At 37.1% G+C, this 15,434-nt stretch overlaps 1 long non-coding RNA gene across 2 annotated transcripts; it reads right to left on the bottom strand.

The window, feature by feature from the left end:
- Nucleotides 1–10,975: 10,975 nt before the first annotated feature.
- Nucleotides 10,976–15,222, bottom strand: LOC114476334 (uncharacterized). Of its 2 annotated transcripts, XR_003675574.1 has the most exons (5): nucleotides 15,055–15,222; nucleotides 14,785–14,954; nucleotides 13,858–14,018; nucleotides 11,118–11,278; nucleotides 10,976–11,021 (listed from the first exon to the last, which is right to left on the bottom strand). It is a non-coding gene; the product is annotated as an uncharacterized LOC114476334 (long non-coding RNA). The 2 variants fall into 2 exon arrangements; XR_003675575.1 differs by lacking the exons at nucleotides 13,858–14,018; nucleotides 14,785–14,954; nucleotides 15,055–15,222 and adding an exon at nucleotides 11,385–11,640.
- Between the last annotated feature and the right edge of the window lie 212 nt (nucleotides 15,223–15,434).

Below are 15,434 nucleotides of genomic sequence, written 5' to 3'. Positions count from 1 at the left end.
ACAGGGAGTTTGATAATAAATAGATTTTTAAACACATGTGGAATGCTCAAAATAAATATCTCAATGAAAAAATAAATGAAAAAGAAAAAAATCAAGAAGAACTCCCTGCCAGAATTTAGTTTATTCACATGTATTTGCACATGAATGAAAGAGATTGTCTCTCTGTCTTGTCAGCAGCCATTTTCTGCTGCCTGTTTGTAAAAAAGAAAAAGAAAATTACACTCTGCACTGTTTTTTTTTTCATTCTGAGGCCAATAGAACTTTCTTTTTCTTTTCCAGCAGGGGTATCAATAGAAGTACACTAATAACAGTACAGAGGAGTGTGATAAGACAGGATAAAAGACAAACTGCCGAGGGAAACGGAAAAAAAAGTGATGGAATGAGCTCATGACTTTGTTTTAGATCATGCACTGTGCAAATCAGTTCCAGACATCACATGCCAGCTTTGAATCTCATTCTAATCTCACAGTACAGGATTGTGGATTGTGTGCACTCAGATGCCTCTTTTCCTTTTTTCTCATTCAGAAGTTAACGGCGCGACTCCATTTATTTGAGAGGAAGGTATACTGAGCAAATCCTCCAGACACCCATTGTGTTTCAGCTCTAAACAATGCAGCCAACCCGAGAGACGGAGCAGTGGAATCCGTTTTCATCAATGGAAACCACAGAGACCAGATGCAGGCATGGCAGGACAAAGCGGCTGATGGATGGAGTCCTGAGCAGCTTCTGGTGTGAGGGTCCATCAGGTCTCACTTGTACCTTGTACAGCTCTGGGTTGCCTTACAAAAGACTACATTGGACAACAGCTGTTCCCTAACAGAATATCCACTAAAGTCAAAGCAGAAAGCCCATCATTCAGCTTCCTCTGCTTCTACCCGAGGGTTTCCAAGGAGATCTTTCATTGACAGTAATGATTTTGAAGTTATAGGTTTTTTTTTAAATTTATTTATTTATTCAGTTTATTTCCGACATGGTTTACCAGTGTAAGAAGAGATGCAGTATAGCACTGTGTTCATAACAGAAAGAAAACTTGCATAACGAGTCCTTAATGGAGGTAGATCTATGATGGAAGTGCATGTTTCCCCACTTTTAACCCAGTTATTCAAAGTGGCAGCCCAAGGGTACATTTGATTGCTCTTCCATAATCCTTTGAAAAACTGCAGTCAAACAAGGCAAGAAACTCCATCTCGTTCTCTTCATAAGATATAAAAGGTAACGTGTTTATCACAGCATGTTTTGTCTCGAAATAAGGCAGAATGTGCTGCGGTGTGACTGTGTTTGATGCATGCGAATGCCTACATTTTGATGCAGGATTTGCTTTAGTGTGCATGTTGCACTACGCTAGTTATACACCATGCACAGCCACGGTTAGAGCACTGTGTGCAATCCAAGCTGATCAATTAAAATGTAATTAGGTTTTCAAATGACTCAGCACAACCGCTTGATCAAGAAGACATTTTTTTGTCTTACTTATGCCAGTACTTAATATTCTATTCTATTTGATTTGATTCAATTGAATTCGATTCGATCATAGACATCTTAATTTGTGATTGCTTATCCCAAAATAAAGAAGTTAAACAGATTTCAAGAACATCAATCTTTTTCTCAAACCAAGAACATTGTGAAACAAAATGATTGAGATAAAAATAATAATAATAATAATAATAATAATAATAATAATAATAATAATAATAATAATAATAATAATAATAATAATAATCTCAACTTAGAATTACTCAACAACCCTGGGAAAGTCTGATGAAAGTGTTGGTAAAATGGTGTGAAAGATCCTCTCTGACCTGACCAACATATTATTGAATTAGATCAAATAAATAATTGATGTGCTGTGGGGAGCTTGCTGTTTGCCCTAAAGTGTCGAGGCATTGATTAATGTCTTCCTGCCATGTTACAAGAAAGCAAGCTCAAATCTCACACCTGACGCATTCTAATAGTTCATTCAGGGTCTGGAGGTGCTAAGAGCAATAGTTCATCAATATAAAAAAGGAGAGAGGACTGTGAAGTACTGACCATAATGTAATGTAATAATAATCTACCTCTCATTAAAACAGAATGTTAGTTAAAGACTATTTGATGTTGTTCACTACTCTGTGGGTGGAAGTTGACCACTGAACAGGTGAAAATAAATTGTGCAGCACACCGGGAGCGTTGCAAGGCAGTTGAAAACAACTAGCGAGTGACATGGCAGGTTTTTAACAGCAGGCAATGAAGGCCAAGAGAAAGAATCACATTGCAAACACAGCCGACGAGGTCACAAAGAAACACAACACAGACCTTAACTCGTCATTGAGCTTTAAATGCCACTAGCATTTCCACTGACCTCTGTTCAAACCAAGCATTGTCAAAGTGAAGCTGTCTGTCAGGGTCTTACATACCTTCCTTCTTAGACACAAAGAAAAGCCCACACATACTGCAAAGATGAAAATGAATACATCAATATATACCCTAAGTAATATTATAACTCCACAAGGTGAAAATAGTTTTACAATAGCTTTTAATTGATGACCACACACAAGTTATAGTATTAATGGCGTGCCGACTGCCATCATCACATTATCAAGTCTTTACTTGGATAACGTAGAAACAAATGTCGCTCCATTCATGCCAGTAAAACTAACTGTATAATTATTTTTTGTATTGATGTGTCTAATTGGATGTAATTTGATTTTATGTGTGCAATTTCATTAAGATTAATCACATTACGGTTCAACACACTTTTAATTGAACTATTGTTTTATAGAAGACATTTTTTTTCTTACATATGGGACTCAAAGGGCTATTTAAGTTCCTGGATATTAGTATATATCTTTATATATATATATATATATATATATATATATATATATATATATATATATAGCACCACTGATGCCTTCACCCTCCAGACCTTCTCCAACTCTTCTCTGAGCCCCTGGTATTTCTCTAGTTTCTCGTGTTCCTTTTTCCTGATGTTGCAGTCACTCGGTATTACTATGTCAACCACAACGGCTTTCCTCTGCTCTTTGTCCACCACCACAATGTCTGGTTGGTTCGCCATTACCATTCTGTCCGTCTGTATCTGGAAGTCCCACAGGATCTTAGCTCGGCCATTTTCTACCACCTTTGGAGGTGTTTCCCACTTTGACCTTGGGGTTTCCAGCCCATACTCTGCACAGATGTTTCTGTACACTATGCCAGCCACTTGGTTATTGTGCTCCATGTAAGCTTTCCCTGCCAGCATCGTACACCCTGCAGTTATGTGCTGGATGGTCTCAGGGGACTCTTTGCACAGTCTACACCTGGGGTCTTGTCTGGTGTGGTAGATCTGGGTCTCTATTGCTTTGGTGCTCAAGGTCTGCTCCTGTGCTGTCCTTCAGTCCAGCTCTGTATAGCCATTGGCATTTTTTTTCTTGCATATGGGACTCAAAGGGCTATTTAAGTTCTTGGATATTAGAGTATATATATATATATACAGTATATATATATATAAATATATATACTTCAACATTAATAAAAATTAGTCAAGACCCTGAATAAAAACCTAGTTAAGACACTTTTAATGACACTGTTTTATTTACTGGCAATGTTAGATGCAGTCTTTCTGAAAGTATTTGAATAAAAATAGAATGCACTAAACCAGTGTTTCCCAAACGTTATTGCCCCATGTACCCCTTTTAGCCTTTATTTCTCATGTTATACATTATTTATTTGTGTCTGCAGGCTCGTCTAAACTCTTTTCTGTGCCTTTTTATTCATTTATTTCTGATGTTTTGCTTGTTTTGGAATTTCAACTTCACCTTTTGGTGTATTTCAAAGAGTTGTGCCACAAATTATTATTGATGGATGAGAAAAAAGTCTGTGTGCATTTAAAAAAAAAAATAAAGTCAAAGCCAAAGTCATTTTTATTGTCAATTTTTCATCATGTGCTGGACGTACAGAAAAATCGTAAAAAAAAACAAAAAAAAAACATTTCTCTCTGAGCCACGGTGTAAACTAACAGTAGAAAGATTATAAAATATATTCAAAATATAAAGGGTAAAAATAAAAACGACACATTTTGAAACATTTGCACAATCTATAATGTCTATAATCTATAATGTTAAAAAACAATCTGACAAATGTTTCTGTGTACCTCCTAAGAAGTGAAGCCCATCTCCCTGATTACCCTCACTATTTAAGGAGTGTTTGAAAACAGTGGCTGCTGATGCATTTGTTTGATTTCTCACTCCTTGAGCCTTATGGTTTGATCCTTTGAGTTCTTTGGTTTATTTTTTTTAGGCTAATGTTGTTTTTCACCTTTCTTCATTTGTACATGCTTGCATCCTCTGTCTATCTCTGCATTTAGATCCTCCTCAATAACCTTACTAACATCACCTACCTGACACAAGCACTATTAGAGCTTCTGGAATTAAACATTATTTTTAAACCCTAGTAGTGCCTTCAAGTATTTTATTTTTTTGCGTACTATTGTATTCATGATATTAGACATAACTTCCTGTGTGATAGCATTCGCTAGCATTTATCAAGGGGATAATCTATAATCATGCCAAAGTTGTTGTCCTATGTGTGTGGTACAGAGTATGATTTATTTCAACACTTTTTTCTCTTTATTTGTATTTCTATCACGCAGGACATTCGGCCATTATTCGGAAGTAATTACCTTTGAAATATGGTGTGATATTTTTCCATGTGACTTCTCCTAAAACATTGTACAGCTCCATATATCTCCATTTACTTAACAGGATTACTTCTCATGACTTATCATTGAGCATTATGAATTACCTGATAGGTTTATCAATATACTTTTATAAAATTGGTCTGACCAAATGGGGTTCACGGTGTTTCACAGTGAGCTGAATTTCTCACCACAGCAAACTGTGACACAAGGGAAGAGGTGAAATGGAGGAAACTGTTAGAGTGAGTGAATGAAACGCCTTCTCCTCAGTGGGATATATGACCCAGTTAGCTGGTAAGCTGAACTTCTGTAACTCTAAAATGTGACATGCATACTTCTCCTGCAAATCACAGCTATTATTTAGACACAGTCTAAATGTAGTATGACCTTGCATAAGTCGAGCAACCTCCTGTCAGGCTTCTTCTAATGGTTGCAGTGGTTAAGATAAGCTCCAGCAAACAAGTTTGCACATGTATTACAAAGTTTACCTACCTGTCTACCGAGACAGATTTTACTCTTTTCACTTGGATGCTGATGAAACTTTAGTTTGTGCACCCGCAGAGCTTCTTTAAAGCCATTTTCCCCAACGCATTCATACAATCCTTAAAAGAAACGATTTGTTTTTTTGTGTGTGTGTGTGTGTGTGTGTGTGTCTCATCGTGGGAAACTGATAACCTCCTGAATATATTCATATTTTTAAGAACACCTATTGATTTTTGAATGTGGGAGAAAAAATGATGAAATTACCATGGCTGTAAGAATTGCCTTGAGTGTTTTTTTCGATGAGAAATTCACAGCTTTGATGCGTGTGGAGATTCAATATCGAAAGACTTAACAGAAATTTTCTGCTGTATTTACATTGTATGAGAGGTGTATCGATAATTAGTTGATTTGCATTTCTTGAATAAAATGGGGATGCAGGTGAGACAGGTATGAAAGAAAACCTTCACAGAATCATTTTTTATTCTTCTAACCCGAAATCAGTGTGACGTCACTAATCCAGTAGGTTTGAATGGGAAAATTTCAATAACCGTTAAATGTATGAAAACACCAGAAGGAAGCAGGATAAGGCTGGGTGATATGGACCAAAATTCACATTCTCAAAATAGCGATATACATTATTGAACTTGATATTTTTAACTCCATAAAGTCTTGCCGTAAATACAATTCTAACTTAAATTTGATGGTGAAAAATGCCACACAGCCACATTTATTGACAAACAGCTGCACAGTATTTGCCACTTTTTGCTTTTTCCTCCTATAAAGGACAGCACGTGTGAGTGAATTCTGTAGTGTGGCTTGTTTAGGGGAAGGTCTGGGTTAGGAACCACTCAGAAATCCATTTAACTGTGCTTTTCCTGCTGTTCTGATAAGTAGTGAAAGCAGAGACTCTTAAAATGAGTATTTTAATACAAAATAAGCCATAAAATGAAAATATATCAAAATAGGTGATTGTAATTTTCAATATCGCCATAATAGAAAACTCAAAATATCTTGAATATCAATATATTGCCCAGGGTTAAGGAGGAGTTTCCTTTGTATTCTGTCAGCTGGGAATCCTTCAAGGTTCAAGGTTTTTTATTGTCAATTTCATGTTTCCATGAAAACCAAATTTGTTTCTCGGGGCCAGCAGCAATACAACAAAGGAAATATTATTGGAAACATAATGCAATATAAACACAATACAACAGAAACAAATGATAGAAATAAAGAATAAAGAAAGTACAATACACACAAATACAGCAAAGTATAAATCCTCACTAGAAATTATTACAGATGCCACCTGAGATAGTTGAAGTGTCACTGATCACTTTATAATTTATTAAAGAAAAAATACCTACCGTTTTACACTCCAGTGGGTTCTTTGACGCTATTTAGAGGTGTGAATAATTCAACCAGGTGTAATCAATACATTTGATTACAAAGGTGGATATTGATAATTACATATAAGTGCAGACAGAGTGTAATGAGATACATGAATAATACATTGGTGACAAGTATAAACACTATAACTAACTAACTGGTTTACACATTATCAACATTATATACATTATATACACAGCATGAGTAGGTAAATGAAGTGCATGAGACGTGGAATGTGCTTTAGTGTTAGATAAGAGGAGAAATGTGGTGATAATGAAATGGTGGAAAAAATGAAAATGGGAATTAAGGGTTTAACTATCATTTGGTCCTTTGGCCTCAAGAGTAGAGAAACATTCTGTTAAATATTCATATCAACATCTTTATGATTTCAATGGATTGTGTTTGAAAAGGTAGGTTTTTAAAGGTGTTTTTCGTCCCGTATTTCCTCGTGGAGTTTGAGGGTCAGGGTGACTCCACAGTAACCCCTACATACATTAGACATGACAGTGGCTGTGTATACAAAAATGTGAGTGTACATGCTGAATGCAAAAACAGTTGAACACAGTAATGGGTCACTAGTTAATTCAATGGTTCCCAACCTTTTTTGGGTCATGGCCCCATTTTTGTATGGCAAATTTATAGCGACCCCAGATCACTTTTTTTTTCTCTAGAATTAGTTTTTGATCATGTTTATTAGGCAGTGGCCAGTTTAGGTCACGTGACTAAGACTAAACCTAACCTTAACCTTAACCCTAACCCTAAAAATTGTTGCGATATAGGGTTAAAACCTAACCCTAACCCAAAACTTAACCCTAATCCTAACTCTAAAACGCTACGTACGTGTACTTTGGTAAACGTACCAACAGCACCAGTGGTTGTCCGTATGTCCGTACGGCAACCGTATATGAATATGCACTTTCTTTGTTATACTTTGTTACAAATACTGAGTAGTGCACAAAGTGTCAAGATGCACCTGCTCAGATATTTTAATAGTGCTTTTTATTGGAACTAGATTGATATTTGAGAAAGTGAAAGTATAGAATACAGTTGTTTGAGAATGTGTGGAGTTTTAATTTGAAAAAGAATAATTATTTAAGCTCTGAGATTTCTGCCTCCTCCTGCACTATATATCTATTTATGTGATAATATACAGTATATATATATAATTTATTTAATTACTTTTTAAAATGGTATATGTATATATATATATATATATATACAGTATATGTGAGTATATATATACTACCTAAATTTAAAAATATAATTTAATCAGTTTTTATTTTGTTTTTTTATTTCATTAATACTATAGCCATTTCAGACAACCTCATTCTGTTAGGCAACTCCAAGGTTGAAAAACCCTGTCTTATATGGAGCATGAGCATCAGGGTGCTTCCACGGCAACCAACCCCTAAAAACATTTGACATGAAAGTGGAGTTCTATGCAAAAATGTGAGTGTCCATGCTGAATGTCAAACAGTGGAACATTGTAACGATTCACTAGTTAATGCTTAATGCAGCTGTGTATACCCACCCAAAACAAGCCCTGATCATTTTGTGTGTTTCTATGTGGCAGCAAAGTTGATTACTGGGATGGCTTTCACTGGCAACACTGAGGGATCAGGAAAGCATAAGAAACTGAAATGTAAAATGGTGTCTTATCTCACAGCAGTGCGAGCAGTACGAGGACCAGATGTTATCGTAATGTGGGTAATGGGTTATCACATCTTGCGGTACAGAATATATATTTGTTGTTCTATCAGACATTTTCATTATCTTGTCCGCACTGTCACGTCGGTGTCTAGGCTTGTTTTTTCCTCGGCCCAATGCATTTTCACAAAGCAGCTTAGTCGCTGTCACCTCATTTACCCTCTCACACCAGTCTAAACTGCTTCTTATTATCGCAAACACAGACTTTTTGGTTATTAACTCACATGCATCCACTTACAAAAGAAGCTGCACATCATATTGACACATGAGTGACCTGTTCATCTTCATCACCATCAGCACCTGAAATTAACCACTAACTTAATCAATAACGCCTTCATTACAGCTGACGTTTTAATTGGTTGACTAACTTTGAGTCTGTGTCGACCCATTGCCTTCCATCCTCTAATCACCCAGGAAACAACAGGGGAATAAACTGGGATTAAAATGCTCTATATCCTGTGACCCTATACATGAGCTGTCACATTATTCACAAATATAAAAGGGATCATGTCAATAGTCTGATATTTCTAGCTCTGCAGTTGCACCAGGGCCAAAAATGAGCTGTCTGCAAAAGGAGACAGTTCTATATACTGTATAAATAGTGGACAGTAAGTCTGATAATTGATGTTAAAATTTCAGATGATTTAAAGAAACATGAACGCTTAAATCTATTCAGTTTATTCACGCTGGGAAAAAAAGTGGTTGGCTGGTAACTTTAAGAATCTACTAGTCATGCTGGCTGGTGATCTAAAAAGTTAATTTAAAGCCCTGTTCACAATGCATCTTGGGAAACTTCATAGTATCATCCTAACCATACTAATAGTATATAGTAGACAGTATATACTGATTGAGTTTGTAGTGTGTAGTTTGGAGTGTGCCATTTTGAACACAGGCTGGGTATGCACTAGTGATGTCTGACAGTGAAAAGATTTGGTATCAATCTGATAGTGTTGTGGTGGTCGAGACCAAATTTTAAAGGTCTCGGTCTTGTCTCGGACTTTGAAGCATTTTGACTCGGTCTTGTCTCGGACTCGGGCTGCCCGGACTCGGGATTTTCTCTCAATACCGTTAGAGACCAGCACTAATTCCTGCTATTTTTAAACTTTTTTATAATGTGATAACACGGAGAAGAACGGGATAAAACAATCTTTTATTCATTCTTTAATCCACCCCGTATAATGACCACAACCTTCCCTAATGTGACTGAGTGATGTGTGTGACACACTCGTTCGTGTGTGGCTACGCTGTCAGTTTGGACCGCGGAGCAGAAGGAGATATGAACTAATCACCGGTAAAAATCCCAGTAAAACTCCAGAAAACAATCTCCTGTAATAAATATTATCTCCCTGGTAAAAATAGTAGCTCTAACAACAGGTAAAATGATAAACTGATGATATTACAGCCTGTGAATGCAGTACGGAGGACGCACTTACTCCGCCTCTGGGTCCTAGTGCCATATCAATGTCTTTTAAGGCTTTTATTACATAGTATTGGCTGTAGTCCGGGCCGCCGCCATCTTGGATTATGTCGTCACCAGCGCGTCATCACCACAAGTTGCACAAGCCAAAATGAGTCAAATAACTGTAAAGAGGTCTTATATTAGCCTATTATCTTTTTAAAGTGGTGTTTTTTGTGGCTTTAGACTCCAATTACATTTATGTATATAATATGTTCCCCACAATATAAACAGGTTCACAATATAATTATTTTTTATAGTTTCTGTTTCCACTGTATCCAGAATAATAATAATAATTCTCAACAACTATTTAGTTTCACATCTACCTGTAGCTCTTTGTTTTTTAGACGCTGACAACTTGCTTGTAGTTTTATTTCAGAAAGTTTCACTTTTACAGTTACAGCTGGAAACCTTTGTTAATTGAATATCCTAGTTACATTACAGCAACCAAATTAAACTATATCAACTAAGTGAATTCATAAAAATAACCTGTGTAAAGGCTTTTTCAAACTAAAAAAATATCATGTGAAATCTGTGACCTGTTGACCTGTACAACTGAAAAAATCAGAATCAAGAATCATTATTTCTTGGCAGAAATACTTTCAAACACTTGCTGTACATTCAGCTGACATAAAAATCTTGTTTTCAAATATGTAGAATAATTGTGAATTTATCAGTAGCAGTAGTAGTTTTAATATTTTAGTTAATTTTTTACAGGCACCTTTTTTGTCTGTCAAATGTATTTAAAATAAACTAAAATTAAAGAGAGAATGTTATTTAACTGTTGAACCTTGTCATAGTTTTATTTATTTATAGATTTTTTTAAATTGAAAAAAAAAATGTTTATGGCCTTGGTCTTGACTCGGTCTCGGTGCATTCTGGTCTCGGGCAAGTCTTGGTCTCGGTGCATTCTGGTCTCGAATAGTGCGGTGTTGAACACAACACTAGAAAGCACACAAAGCATTTCACCAAGTTTGATTTCTTAAGATATTATCTTTTATTTATTTATAGTTGAAACGAAAGCAGTCAGAGTAAACACTACTACTACTACTGCTGTCTCATTCTGTGCTGTGGTGATAAACATCTGGAACAGTCTGATTCTCCTCTGAAGTGAATCTGTAATCACACACAAGACGTTTTACAGGCACTAGTACAGTAATTAACATCTGTTTTTATATTAAATGTGTGTTCAAACGAGAGGCTTTGCTTACATTGTTTTTGGTTGATTGATAGAAGTCTTTCTTCATCTCCGTCTTGTGCTGATGTTTGTGTACTCCTGTCCTCCATCTTTCTTCTCCTCCATCAGTGGATGTTGGCGTTCCTCTCCAACATTTTATAGGTGTTAGTAAAACGTGACGTCTATTTATACATTAAACATGTGATCAGTGTCTTTCTGAGGAAATGAGAAGTCTTACTTACATTGTTTTGGTTAATAGTCTTTCTTTCCACTGCTGAGATCTCCTTCTGGGGCTGATTGTGGGACACTTTTGGATGCTGGTGCTCCCCCATTTTTCTCCTCCTCCTCCTCCATTGGTAGATGATGGTACTCTTCCATCTTCCTTGTTCTCAATCAGTGAATTCTGGTATTCAAGTCAAACATTTTACAGGCATTATGATAAAGTAATGTCATTTTTTTACAATAAACGTGTCCAGTGTCTTTCTGTGTAAACGAGAGGTTTTACTTACATTGTTTTGGTTAATAAAAGTATTTCTTCTCCTCCATTGGTAGATGCTGGCACTCCCGTCCTCCATCTTTCTTCTCCTCCATCAGTGGATGTTGGCGTTCCTCTCCAACATTTTATAGGTGTTAGTAAAACGTGGCGTATATTTATACATTAAACATGTGATCAGTGTCTTTCTGAGGAAATGAGAAGTTTTACTTACATTGTTTTGGTTAATAGTCTTTCTTTCCACTGCTGAGATCTCCTCCTGGGGCTGATTGTGGGACACTTTTGGATGCTGGTGCTCCCCCATTTTTCTCCTCCTCCTCCTCCTCCTCCTCCTCCATTGGTAGATGATGGTACTCTTCCATCTTCCTTGTTCTCCATCAGTGGATTCTGGTGTTCAAGTCCAACATTTTACAAGCATTTTTAGAAAGTCATTTTTTACAATAAACGTGTCCAGTGTCTTTCTGTGTAAACGAGAGGTTTGACTTACATTGTTTTGGTTAATAAAAGTATTTCTTCTCCTCCATCAGTGGATGTTGGCATTCCTCTCCGACATTTTACAGGCGTTAGTAAAACGTGACGTCTATTTATACATTAAACGTGATCAGTGTCTTTCTGTGTAAATGAGAAGTTTTACTTACATTGTTTTGGTTAATAGTCTTTCTTTCCTCAGCTGACATCTCCTCCTGGGGCTGATTGTGGGACACTTTTGGATACTGGTGCTCCCGCATTTTTCTCCTCCTCCTCCTTCATTGGTAGATGATGGTACTCTTCCATCTTCCTTGTTCTCAATCAGTGAATTCTGGTATTCAAGTCAAACATTTTACAGGCATTATGATAAAGTAATGTCATTTTTTACAATAAACCTGTCCAGTGTCTTTCTGTGTAAACGAGAGGTTTTACTTACATTGTTTTGGTTAATAAAAGTATTTATTCTCCTCCATTGGTAGATGCTGGCACTCCCGTCCTCCATCTTTCTTCTCCTCCATCAGTGGATGTTGGCGTTCCTCTCCAACATTTTATAGGTGTTAGTAAAACGTGGCGTATATTTATACATTAAACATGTGATCAGTGTCTTTCTGAGGAAATGAGAAGTTTTACTTACATTGTTTTGGTTAATAGTCTTTCTTTCCACTGCTGAGATCTCCTCCTGGGGCTGATTGTGGGACACTTTTGGATGCTGGTGCTCCCCCATTTTTCTCCTCCTCCTCCTCCTCCATTGGTAGATGATGGTACTCTTCCATCTTCCTTGTTCTCCATCAGTGGATTCTGGTGTTCAAGTCCAACATTTTACAAGCATTTTTAGAAAGTCATTTTTTACAATAAACGTGTCCAGTGTCTTTCTGTGTAAACGAGAGGTTTGACTTGCATTGTTTTGGTTAATAAAAGTATTTCTTCTCCTCCATTGGTAGATGCTGGCACTCCCGTCCTCCATCTTTCTTCTCCTCCATCAGTGGATGTTGGCATTCCTCTCCGACATTTTACAGGCGTTAGTAAAACGTGACGTCTATTTATACATTAAACGTGATCAGTGTCTTTCTGTGTAAATGAGAAGTTTTACTTACATTGTTTTGGTTAATAGTCTTTCTTTCCTCAGCTGACATCTCCTCCTGGGGCTGATTGTGGGACACTTTTGGATACTGGTGCTCCCGCATTTTTCTCCTCCTCCTCCTCCATTGGTAGATGATGGTACTCTTCCATCTTCCTTGTTCTCCATCAGTGGATTCTGGTGTTCAAGTCCAACATTTTACAAGCATTTTTAGAAAGTCATTTTTTACAATAAACGTGTCCAGTGTCTTTCTGTGTAAACGAGAGGTTTGACTTACATTGTTTTGGTTAATAAAAGTATTTCTTCTCCTCCATTGGTAGATGCTGGCACTCCCGTCCTCCATCTTTCTTCTCCTCCATCAGTGGATGTTGGCAATCCTCTCTGACATTTTATAGGTGTTAGTAAAACGTGGCATATATTTATACATTAAACATGTGATCAGTGTCTTTCTGAGGAAATGAGAAGTTTTACTTACATTGTTTTGGTTAATAGTCTTTCTTTCCACTGCTGAGATCTCCTCCTGGGGCTGATTGTGGGACACTTTTGGATGCTGGTGCTCCCCCATTTTTCTCCTCCTCCTCCTCCTCCATTGGTAGATGATGGTACTCTTCCATCTTCCTTGTTCTCAATCAGTGAATTCTGGTATTCAAGTCAAACATTTTACAGGCATTATGATAAAGTAATGTCATTTTTTTACAATAAACGTGTCCAGTGTCTTTCTGTGTAAACGAGAGGTTTTACTTACATTGTTTTGGTTAATAAAAGTATTTATTCTCCTCCATTGGTAGATGCTGGCACTCCCATCCTCCATCTTTCTTCTCCTCCATCAGTGGATGTTGGCGTTCCTCTCCAACATTTTATAGGTGTTAGTAAAACGTGGCGTATATTTATACATTAAACATGTGATCAGTGTCTTTCTGAGGAAATGAGAAGTTTTACTTACATTGTTTTGGTTAATAGTCTTTCTTTCCACTGCTGAGATCTCCTTCTGGGGCTGATTGTGGGACACTTTTGGATGCTGGTGCTCCCCCATTTTTCTCCTCCTCCTCCTCCATTGGTAGATGATGGTACTCTTCCATCTTCGTTGTTCTCAATCAGTGAATTCTGGTATTCAAGTCAAACATTTTACAGGCATTATGATAAAGTAATGTCATTTTTTTACAATAAACGTGTCCAGTGTCTTTCTGTGTAAACGAGAGGTTTTACTTACATTGTTTTGGTTAATAAAAGTATTTCTTCTCCTCCATTGGTAGATGCTGGCACTCCCGTCCTCCATCTTTCTTCTCCTCCATCAGTGGATGTTGGCGTTCCTCTCCGACATTTTACAGGCGTTAGTAAAACGTGACGTCTATTTATACATTAAACGTGATCAGTGTCTTTCTGTGTAAATGAGAAGTTTTACTTACATTGTTTTGGTTAATAGTCTTTCTTTCCTCAGCTGACATCTCCTCCTGGGGCTGATTGTGGGACACTTTTGGATACTGGTGCTCCCGCATTTTTCTCCTCCTCCTCCTCCATTGGTATATGATGGTACTCTTCCATCTTCCTTGTTCTCAATCAGTGAATTCTGGTATTCAAGTCAAACATTTTACAGGCATTATGATAAAGTAATGTCATTTTTTACAATAAACCTGTCCAGTGTCTTTCTGTGTAAACGAGAGGTTTTACTTACATTGTTTTGGTTAATAAAAGTATTTCTTCTCCTCCATTGGTAGATGCTGGCACTCCCGTCCTCCATCTTTCTTCTCCTCCATCAGTGGATGTTGGCGTTCCTCTCCAACATTTTATAGGTGTTAGTAAAACGTGGCATATATTTATACATTAAACATGTGATCAGTGTCTTTCTGAGGAAATGAGAAGTTTTACTTACATTGTTTTGGTTAATAGTCTTTCTTTCCACTGCTGAGATCTCCTTCTGGGGCTGATTGTGGGACACTTTTGGATGCTGGTGCTCCCCCATTTTTCTCATCCTCCTCCTCCTCCTCCTCCATTGGTAGATGATGGTACTCTTCCATCTTCCTTGTTCTCCATCAGTGGATTCTGGTGTTCAAGTCCAACATTTTACAAGCATTTTTAGAAAGTCATTTTTTACAATAAACGTGTCCAGTGTCTTTCTGTGTAAACGAGAGGTTTGACTTACATTGTTTTGGTTAATAAAAGTATTTCTTCTCCTCCATTGGTAGATGCTGGCACTCCCGTCCTCCATCTTTCTTCTCCTCCATCAGTGGATGTTGGCGTTCCTCTCCAACATTTTATAGGTGTTAGTAAAACGTGGCGTATATTTATACATTAAACATGTGAGTGTCTTTCTGAGGAAATGAGAAGTTTTACTTACATTGCTTTGGTTAATAGTCTTTCTTTCCACTGCTGAGATCTCCTCCTGGGGCTGATTGTGGGACACTTTTGGATGCTGGTGCTCCCCCATTTTTCTCCTCCTCCTCCTCCATTTGTAGATGATGGTACTCTTCCATCTTCCTTGTTCTCAATCAGTGAATTCTGGTATTCAAGTCAAACATTTTA

The sequence above is a fragment of the Gouania willdenowi genome, chromosome 15 (genome assembly GCF_900634775.1).
Source record: "Gouania willdenowi chromosome 15, fGouWil2.1, whole genome shotgun sequence".
Taxonomy (NCBI): domain Eukaryota; kingdom Metazoa; phylum Chordata; class Actinopteri; order Blenniiformes; family Gobiesocidae; genus Gouania; species Gouania willdenowi.
Note: the sequence above shows the minus strand (reverse complement) of the source record. Positions and strands in the feature narration are given on the sequence as shown.